This window comes from Dufourea novaeangliae, unplaced genomic scaffold, assembly GCF_001272555.1.
Source record: "Dufourea novaeangliae isolate 0120121106 unplaced genomic scaffold, ASM127255v1 scaffold215, whole genome shotgun sequence".
In the NCBI taxonomy this organism is placed as follows: Eukaryota; Metazoa; Arthropoda; class Insecta; order Hymenoptera; family Halictidae; genus Dufourea; species Dufourea novaeangliae.
The window spans coordinates 92061-103369 of NW_015374089.1; the positions used below are offsets into that span (position 1 = coordinate 92061).

Genomic DNA, 11309 nt, shown 5'->3' on the forward strand with positions numbered 1-11309 from the left:
CGCGCAGTTATCGAGACCTTACTGTACCTTCTAAACTAATGGTTTCTCGGCATAAATAGCTTAATACTTTTTTACAAGGAATGTCGAGCAGCATCGATCAATGCATTAAAAACTATATCAATCTATTTGAAAAATCAAATGTGACCTTGGTACGTCCCTCACGCGTTCAGCTACAGAATTTTGAAAGTTTTGTCTATTTTCAAGATATTTCATTTTAATTGCAATGAACCTCCTTCCTGAATGAATTGAAAGAAACTGTTCGTTGATCCTCCCAAGACTCCAAGAAATAAATAAAGTAATAATTATTCCGATTATGTTTTCAAAATCATCTAATTGATAAGACAATTTGTTGCATAATTAATGTTGTTTTTGAGCCGTAGACTTTCAACGATTTTTAATCACCAAAATAGAGCAGATTTTTAATCGGAGTAAGATGGATTTGAGCTGACACATTTTTGCAGACAAATTACAAGCTCATTCGTACAAGTTTGGTAAAAAATTAAGATAACTGAAAAACAACATTTTTTGTGCAACATTCTAATAGAATATCCTAAGTAGAACCTGAAAGTGATGGTCGGACACATTAAACGAATCTTATTCAGCAGACTTAGGAATTATTCGAATAAAAATGTTATTAGGAATTATTTTTTTAAGAAATATTCGAATAAAATTTTATTCGAAAAATGTTGGATTAAACGTTGCATATAAGAAGAACTTATTCGAGAATGATAAAATTTGTCCGACACTGCTATTCAGCAGCATTAGTACAAAACAAGTCTTTAAAATCATTTTTCTTGTAACCAAAACCCTATTTGTAAACATTTTATTAGAGATGATCGACTTATTTTTCCATGATACACTATTGCCCTGATAGGTATCCAACCAGTATAGAGTCACTTTATATGTTAGTGAAAAGGATATAAATTTCTAATTTACCTTTATTTATTTGTAACCAAGCAACCATATTCGGTATTATTGCAATTGGTCATGAGACAGGCCAAAGTGACTAATTCTATTTGTTAAATTCTGTAAATTTGTAGTGCCAAAACACTTCGTTGGTGCTTAAATTTCTATATTTAAAATAACTTTTAAATAAAATGTAAAATAGATATATTTTATTATATTATATTAATACAAATATAATATAGAATTTTTAATATAAATTTTGTGAAGTTAATCACTTTAGCAAAGGAACAGCTCATATATCAATAACTAAAGCAGTATTAAAAATATGTCCATATTTTTCTTTATACTTATATGAAATCATCTAAGCTGTAGAAATGGTATACGTGTGTATAAAGAATTGCGAAATGGTATACCGTAATTTCTAGTTTGACTTGTACGTTTGCCAAAACGGATAAATTCGAAATTATTGTGATTATCAAAATCGCAAAAATTCGAACACTCGTGTGATGTAATAAGAACAAGTAATTTCAAAGAATACATATAGTAATCGTCCAATTTTTTGTTGGTTTCTTACCTTTTTCTTGTATATCAGTTAGGAATTTTAAACTGTTGGGATGGTTTGACGTGCTTCAGAATCGCAATAAGGTACCGGATGATCAACGACTATAAAAATAACTTCTTCTAACTACAAAAATAGCATCGCTCCCTTCCTGCTTTTAACGAGACAATTGTATTGTTCGGTGTGCCAAGAATGTGGCCTGCAGTTTATCATGAGTTACTTTAAAATACTCTCGACATTAAAATTTTCATAGATCGACTGGACCCGAAAATTAAATACACTGTAATAATATTAGGAGACCAACGACCTGACGCGATACAGTTTTGAAATAACTGGGTCATGTATTTGAAGAGAATGTAGATTACACAAACAAGTGCTTAAAGGAAATTCAAAATAGAAAAACCAGTATTTGATGGAAATTTAAAATAGGAAAACTAATATTTGAAGGAAATTCGAAATAGAAAGACTTGTGATTCCGGGAAATTTAAAATAGAAAAACCAGTATTTCAAGGAAATTCAAAATAGAAAAGCCAGTGTTTAAATGAAATTTAGAATAGAAAAACCAGTACCTATGTACTTGAAGGGAATTCAAAATAGAAGACACGTCGTGAAAAATATTTCAAGAAACTGTCATGGATCAGAAATGGAATTGAAAAACATGTGCAACTAATTATTACATGAATATGATTGAATGACGAAGTATAGGAAAGGTTTGTGTATAATTCGTTACAAAAATAATTTAAAAAACTCTATTATTATAATATCAATAATTCTCACTAATACGGTTCAGTTTTCATGTATACATCGTATTGGTGAATATTTTTGAAATTATTGATTCCTTTCTTTTCTTAATTTTTCGCGCTCAAAATCATTTTCGGACTATTTTTCACCTTCAGTGGGTAGAAGATAGTCAAGTATTCCGTAGAAAAAATTCAGGATCGAATATGGTATTCATAGCTTTAATACTGGAATACCAGTGTTCACAGTATACTAAATTAAACTGTATAATATAGTGATATACATAATATACAGGATAACTTTCATCAACACGCTGCCACGTAAATTACTTGTAAACTGTTCATTATACAAAAACATTATTTAAACAAAAGTTGCATGGTATCAAGGGGGGCATACAATGTAATAATTTGTTTCTTGCCATTTTGCTTTTTTAACAAGATATAACGCTCATCTTGAGTTTTTTTATTATAATATGAAAATTTTTATCGTGCAATCGGAAAGAGTATTAAACGTTGTATAAAAAATGATTAGGTCCAAAAACCACTAACTATAGAGATATTCTTTAAATGATTTTTATTGTAAGTAACACACAAAATGTTAAGTACGTAAATAAGTTACGTAATTCCACAATCAAATTTTTCACATTGTAATAAAAAAAACTCAAGATGACCTTCATATCTCAATAAAAAAGCAACACAGAGAAAAACTAATTATTACATTGTGTGCTCGCCTTGATACCTTACAACTTTTGTTTTACATGTAATGTAGGTGGCAGCATTAGGTGAATCACCCCGTATAATACAATCTAGCATAATACAGTATCATATGAAATGTAAATTAAAAGCCAACACAATTTCCTCTAAACGCGTTATTATAATTCTAGTAATTATAAAATAAGAAACCTGCAAGCCGTCATTTTGACGAGTAGTTCCAGTATTAAAGAAATTATTTAACATAATATATTTAACACAATGTGCAGAGAACAGTTGAATAAATTCTACTATCGATAAAGTACAAAATAAGATCTGGATCATTGCAAAAAAAATTCGAATTATCACGAATTAATCATATCTTATTTTTAGAGATTCCAAAACTTATTTAGAAGAAAAAATACTTTTCTGAGATCACGTTCGAAGAAGTAAGCGCAGAACATTTAATAACCACAGTTTGTCTCTGCTACAAAATCGTTCACACAGTTTCTGACCCCCCTCATTTTTATATTTCGTATATTGTTTAATTTTATATTATTCTATTTTTTATATTATTTAATTTCATATTATTCTATTTTTGTATCGTTTAATGTTATATTATTTGATTATTTTCATTATATTTATGTTTTTACATTACAATTCGATATCCCCACTACAGCATAGACAATTCTTCAGAGAGCAAGGGAGCCGTCGACTACGACCTAAACAACAACCAAACACAATGAAGTAACCGCGTGGAATGCCATTCATCGATAGAAAATTAAATATTTATATATTTTTTTATCCTTATGAAAGTAATTCTAACGCATCGATGAGGTGGTTCTGACAAAAATGAGACTAATAAGGTTCAATTCATCAAAAAATGTTGAGCCTGGAATCCTTTTCATTTAGAACACCTTAGCCTTGATAATAAGTTCACGAAAGTATGAGACGATATTTAAAAAAAAAAAGTTTCTTTATCCACTTATTCCGCGGAATTACGATGTACTGTGGGTAATCGGTAACGAGCTGATTCCTGTTGCTCTATATATCGCTCACACTCGGTAATCTCATTTACTATCCTCATCGAACGATTCGTACCATACATCTAGCTAGCGTTTTGAGTTATTTCACCCTCAAGATGATCTTCTAAAAATTGTGAACATCACGAGGATGATTATGTAAATTGTTTCTGAATAAGAAATATAGAGTAGAAACTTCTAAAATTCTATAATCTTTAGAATAAAATCAATGAGAGATTTGACACTGGATGCTCCGTCTATAAACACACTTCTGAAGATGATCAACAGTGCCTTTAAATTGTTTCTGAATAAGGAATATGCAGTACAACTTTCTGAAATTCTCTAATCATGAAAACAAAATCATTGAGAGACTCAACACTAGATGCTCTGTCTATATGCACACTTCTGGGAATGATCGACAATAACTAGCCTTTAAATTGTTCCTGGATAAAGAACATGCAATAGGTACTTCTGAAATTCGTTAATCTTCAGAATAATATCAATGAGAAACTTGGCACTAGATGCTCTGTCTATAGACACATTTCTAGAGAGGACCGTCAAAGGCTAGCCTTAAATTATTTTTGAATAAGGAATATACAGTACAACTTTTTGAAATTCTCTAATCTTGAGAATAAAATCAATGGGAAACTTAATACTGGACGCTGTTTATAAACACATTTCTGGAGATAACTATCAGGAGCAACCCTTAAGTTGTTTCTCAATAAGGAATGTGCAGTAGAACATTTTAAAATTGCTTAATCTTCAAAATAAAATCAATAAGGGACTTAACACTGGATGCACTGTCTATAGACACGCTTCTGAGGATGACCGACAGTGGCTAGCCTTTAAAGTATTCCTAAGTAAGAAATATGCAGTAGAACCTTCTGACAATCGTTAATCTTCAGAATGAAATCAATGAGAAACTTAAGAGTGGGTGCTCTATCTATAAACACATTTCTGGGAATGATCGACAGTGGCTAACCTTTAAATTGTTTCGGAATAAAGAATGTGTAGTAGACCCTTCTGAAATTCGTTAATCTTCAGAATAAAATCAATGAGTCAATAGAATCACTTGGCACTAAATGCTCTGTCTATAAACACGCTGCTAAGAGTGGCCAACCTTGTCGTGACTTATAGTCGAAGTTACAGATCTTATAAGTGCAAGAACTACCGTCGATGCACGATCAGTGAGTACCATGACGAAGGAGACGCGGTGACAAACTGGACATCATTCAGCTAGATCATGTTAACTGCCTTAGTAAAGGTATCAACCCTAAACCCCACACTCCTTGTAGCCTACAACAGCTGTTCTGATCGAAGAAGGGCCCTTTGGTGCGCATCACAGCGGTCTAGAATAAAAATTTAGCAGCTTAAATGGTCGAAGACAAATTTCTTTTATCTTTCAAATAACTCAGTTCAACTTATTATTAACCATGAAAATTTTGTTCCATGCATTATTCTTCTCCTCAGATTCTTTCACATCATTAGTCTCAGTCAAAAATAGAAGAAAATAAAAAATTTAGACTTTCCTAAAGTGTTGAGAGCGAACTGTTAGTGAATGTTGACGTCATCCAAGAGGACACCTAAAATAGATAGAAATGTGTTCGTGTACCTACTTCCATTTGGATAGTCTTTAAAGTTTCAAAACTTTTGATTTTCTAGCTTAATGAACATATGAGCTGTTAAATTTTGATTCTGGACTTGTGTAGCAAATTGGATCATCTTACGAACTTTACAATCCATTATAGAGAAAAAAGCTTGAATAGGGACTTTCACGATTATGATTGCTTATAGTACAACAGCCTGTCAAACAAATATTATAGAAGGTGCGACCTGTGTGACAGTCTGTTCCACAAGAAAGTGTGCAGCAGAACTTTTGAACGGCTAATCGCAGCGCCATCTGTCTTGAGGCGTTTGAAAGCTTGAACTATGTTCTTTTGTTTAATGTCTGCTTTGTTATCACGCTAATCGTCAGTTTCGTATAAGTGGACGTTTTATACAATGAGTAGTAAATATCTCAAGCGTAATGAAGCAGAGTTTCTCGTTGATCATGCGAATGGACCAAAATTACCCTTCAGACAAGCTGCAAATGCACTTAGGAAGTCTAAGGCATTCGTCCAGAAGTACACTCACGAGCAAACTCGGCTTCCACTAGGGGGAAAAAGTGGCACAGAAGAAAAGTCTCCTACCACTTACTAAATTTATTTCAAGTACTATAATAAATGTTAAATCGAATATTAATTTGGCATATATTTCAGTAACTCTCAAAACTAAATGGTAGGAGGCCTTTTGCCAACCTCACATTTTCCCCTAGCGGAAGCGGAGGGCCTCCTGCCACTTGGTAAATTGATTTCAGGTAATGAAATAAATGTTAAATCGGATGTTAATTTGGCATTAATTTCAGTAATTCCCAATACCAAGTGGTAGGAGCCCGGTACGAGACCCTTTCCTAGCTTTCCGCTAGAGGAAAAAGTGGCGTAGGAGAAATTGAATGGTTTTTTATGCTCTATAAAACGATACAATTAAATTGATAAAAATTCTTGGTTTAAATAAAAACACCCCTCCCCCACTTTTATTAATTATCAATTTAATTGCATCGTTTTATAGAGCATAAAAAACCATTCAATTTTTATTATAAACATTTTTTTTATATCTACGATAGTTTTAAAGATATACAGGGAAATATGGAAACACCTATCTACCTTCAAGGGATGTTTCCACCCTGAAGAACTGAAATTAGACCAAAAACAAAAATTGCGCTATACTTCTCTTGGGGTTCCCTACAAACCTGCAGTTTTAAAAAAATCGGAATTTTCGGATTACCGAACTTCCCTTGTTAGAGGAAAACCCTTCATCAGAAGTGCCTGTTCGAGTCTGTTGAGAAATAGTTTAGCCAAGACAGGGGCCACTGGAAATTTCAGAAAGACACCAACCCCAAACAACTGCAAAATGACATCACTACCATAGATTGGCCGACACCGTTTCCAGTTGCGAATCCTATGGAAAATGTTGGGTCCTACATGAAGTTTACGCTCAGGGGAAAGCCCATTTACACGGTCAAGTAGCTACCGACCAGAATCAGAAAGGTATGACACTCCTTATTCAGCGAATACGCAGAAAAACTCGTGGAAAGTGTGCAAAGAAGGTGGCAGGTAATTATCGACCATGCAGCCGAGTGAACTCACTACATACAGACTCCTCTCGATTATCGTCTGGCTTGTTCTACACGATTATTGTCCAGGCATTATTCCCACTACTAGGGAAGGGGGCGTGGAACGTGTCAAGCGCATACATTGTTGACAAAAAACGAATTTACGAAGGTCTGAAAGCATTTCTCCCTACAAGATTATTGTCCCAGCGCAGACCCAGGGACAATAATCGAGAGGAGTCTGTACTAGGTAGTTGTGCAATGCATTTTTAACGCTAAAACTACCAAGCAAGTCAAAATGATTTGTCAATAGACTCTTACAACGACGATTAAAATGTTATAACAATAGATTTTCTCAGATCTTTTGCACCTTTTATTACGATATGAAAGTGAAAAAATTAGTCAGTTTCTAAATTTTTAAATTTTCAAACATCTTTCACGTTTATTCACCGATCGAAGCAAATATGCGTTTATCGTCGGTAGTTCTAGTGTTAAGTCTACTTTAGAGTACAAAAGTTCTTTTTTTTTTCTAAGCTGTGTATTATAGAAATACTGCCGTACACTTTCTTGTGGAACAGACTATAAGTGAACAAGTGACAACTAAAGGTATCATCCTCAGTAATGTCTTTCCTCTTCAACCTGACCCTAAAGATTTCCACTAAAAAAATATTCTCTGCCAGATAGAGCTACACTACCACTGCTACTACCAGTATATTCTCGAAATCAGGACGAGAAGAGATCGTTGTAAGATCGATCAGCATAGTTCCCCAAGTACTCAAGAGGCCCTGTTCCATACAATTCGAACTTCCTTTAAATTTGCACTGACTATACCATTGGTCTGTGATCTTTGTACTTCTGAACATGCACACAAGATCGGATGATAGATGATTTCTGCGCATGTGTTGTTGGGAATCAGGAGTAAACAGAGAGAGAAAGATTACGAAGTGTAAGATAAAGTGAAGAGAAAAAAAAAAGGAAAATGCAGCAAAGAGAGAGCGCATACATAAACGCGTGCGCGTGAGCGCCCGAAAATGTAGCTCACCCTTGCTCCGAGAAAGCGGGCCTCCAATAACTCCTGCTTCCTTGGGTCCAGGGTGGCCTGAAAGTGCTCCATCTTGACGCCAGCGCCTGGAAGAACAAGTCACAACGAATTAAACTCCATCCTATCGAGCTTATAACTTGTTCGCTATCAACGAAAGCGCATCCACACGCGATTCCTTCGTTTTTCGGGTACCTATTCGAGAAAGCATCCACACGTGGTTTCGTCGTTCGGTAGCAGCTCAAATTTCGACGGGAATGACATACGAGGGTAGAGTGAAAAGTCTCGGACCTCGCACAGAAAGGTCGCTAATAACATAAATATTTGTTAACGTTGCATGTGTCACGACAGATGACATCAGCCCAAACCATTACGCAGCAACGTCAGCACTCTATGGTCTGTTCCACAAAGGGGTCGGAAACTCTCGCCGAATTTTCGGGTTTTTACGGTTTAGTTCCTCGACCGAGGACAGGACAGTGGTGGCGCTACGACTGTGGCGATTGTGGCGACACCGTGGTACAAACCAGAACAACAGAGCAGGAAGCCAAGTGTTGCGGGGCATAGTGCGGGGGTAAACACCATAGACATATGGACCGTTTATTTTGAAAGTGGTGCAAGTCCATTTTCCAATTCCATTTCATTTTATTTTAGTTTACATTTTATTAAAAATGTAAACTACATTTTAGTTACTCATTTTTGTTAAAAAAGGACTTACACCACTTTCAAAATAAACGGTCCAATGACGTAATTTATGCTTAATTTAGTGTAAACTAAAATAAAATGAAATGGAATTGGAAAATGGACTTGCACCACTTTCAAAATAAACGGTCCATATATAGATGGAGCATTAACTGAGTAGGGGAGTAAGATTCGCGGTAAGGGGGTGGATAATGGTAAATCAGGTAACTTCGTTCCTTTTCGGTGCTATTCGGCTGTACAATCACGTTACATACATGTATGCTATGAGAGATGAAAAGAATATACCTATTATACGTTAAACATTCCGTGTGTCATGTAGTTTGTATAGATATATGTATTTAACAAAATTAGTAAATAGTATAAAGCATTAAATAATAGTACGGCACACAGCCCACCAGCCATTAATAACGAGCCGAATCGAACCGAATGCATCCGAAGCTAACCGACGTACCTCTAACGACCGCTGTTTTTTCCCCTCCAATCCTACGGTCCCCTCGCCCAAAGTGATAGCTTATGCTCCGTCTATAGATGTCTATGGTAAACACTGTCATGACTGTCATAACGTGACAGCTGGCGAGGAGTGTAATGTGGTGTAATGTGTGAGGGCGTACTTATGTGAGGACAACGAACATCTGATTTCAAAATCGGTAGCGGTATTGTTCTTCGAGGAAGGACAGTACGTTGTAAGCCTTGTGAAGAATAGGCGTACGAGAGACGTGTTACGATTATTGCTACGATTTGCTTTGCGTTACCGTTTTGTTCTTTTACCTTTATCATCTTAATTTTATATTATTCTTACATTTATTTTCCTTTTTGTATTATATTACAAATAAATCCTACATATGTACACTAGTTATAAGTAGTATTACTGTATATTATATAATAAGGTATATAAATTGTATTCCATTTGTTATTAAAATTTTTGTGTTTCTTAATTCGAAATGTGTAATTTTTTCTTTACGAGTGGATACTTCGAAACGCAGATTTATGATCTGTATAATTTCTCATATAAAAAATTATATGAATCATAAATCTGCGATTCCGAACATTCACTTTATTCCCATTTAAATTTTGTTCAGAGAGTATATCTATATACACAAAGTCGTATATATAGGACATCTTATATACATATATGCCATGTGTATATATATCGAATTTTAGTACCATTGCGGAGGATGGAAGGTTGGTGGCGCTACGGTAAAGGCCCAAGTTTTTGTAGAGGGGAGTTTCCGTCCCCTGGTTCCACTAAAGAAGAGCCCTGGAAGGTAGGCCCGACTTTTCGCGGTGTTGTCGCGATCGCGACACATCTTCGGCGCTTGTGTCTCTCTCACTCTTCGCGCCTTGGCCAATGACGTTCGACTGTCACGTGCGTTCTCGTATACGGTCGTCTGTCTCCATCGCACGTATTACAAACCTCTCGAGAAGGACCTACCTACAATCTCAAGTAGTGGGGACTGCGTTTGGCACGCGCCCGTCAATCATTCATTGTCTGGAAATGACGGAGAATGTTGACGAGACGATGAACGTTTTTACATGCCATGAGTTAAAATACATGAATAAGAAAAAGTTTATTTCTTTTGAAAGAATGTATTGTACCCAAATATTGAGCAACGTATTAAAAGGGGATTAAATTCACCCTCCATGGGCCCATGTAACTTTCAAGTCACGTACTAATATATCGCTATTTTATTAAATAATTTGGGTTTTTTCCACAAGGTGACGTATACTATACCTGTTAAACATAGGTATACAAATGTCTTGGTAACCAATAACATTCTTGGTAACGGTTATCAGGTCTAACCTGAACTATGAACAAAAAACTGAAACTGCTGAATTTATTGTTAATCTGTATTTATATGTTGATATTTGTGGATTTTACGTTACATAAATTTTGTTATAGTCTTGAAAAAAATTCAGTCCATAGAGGGTTAATACAGTAGAAATTCGTTTCCTGCCCTACCGTTATCTGCACGGAAGCCACGCCCCTTGTTTACATGTATTTCTGACACACACGCGCGTACCCTACTCTGTCGCCCAGCACGCCCAGGCCGGAACACATACGGTGTCGCGTTTAACACGCATATCTCATCACAGAAAGCGAAATGTATATAATACTGTTTTAATCATGTTTATATTGGTGCAATGAATATTGGTAGCAATATGATTGCTTCTTGTCTCAAGGATCACACGTAATGGGTAAAAGATGCTAACCAAGCTAGACATTTGCCACTAAAATATATCACGAATTATTACCTTTTTCACATAATACCGTAATACTTTATTATGCAGAATGTTTGGAAGAATCGATTTATGTAATAAAAGTATTTTATTCCATAATGTTTCAATATTATTAATAAAAATAACACAATTAACTTTGAAAACTTAGAAGATACTACACCTACGAAAAACTTGTTACTGCTAAGTAATAGCCCTCTTCATACTGAAAAACTTCTGTAAATAAACTTTTCTGATATCTCTAAAAATAACGGAGATAATTAATGTAACCGGA

The 11309-nt window shown here is 35.0% G+C and overlaps 1 protein-coding gene across 1 annotated transcript in view; it reads right to left on the reverse strand.

The window, feature by feature from the left end:
- LOC107190726 (serine/threonine-protein kinase tousled-like 2) overlaps positions 1-8165 on the reverse strand; it is a 62295-nt gene extending 54130 nt beyond the window's left edge. Inside the window, exon 1 of the mRNA XM_015579590.1 lies at positions 8105-8165. The gene's annotated coding sequence lies outside the window, so the exon portion shown is untranslated. The remainder of the gene's footprint in view (positions 1-8104) is intronic.
- Positions 8166-11309: the final 3144 nt, after the last annotated feature.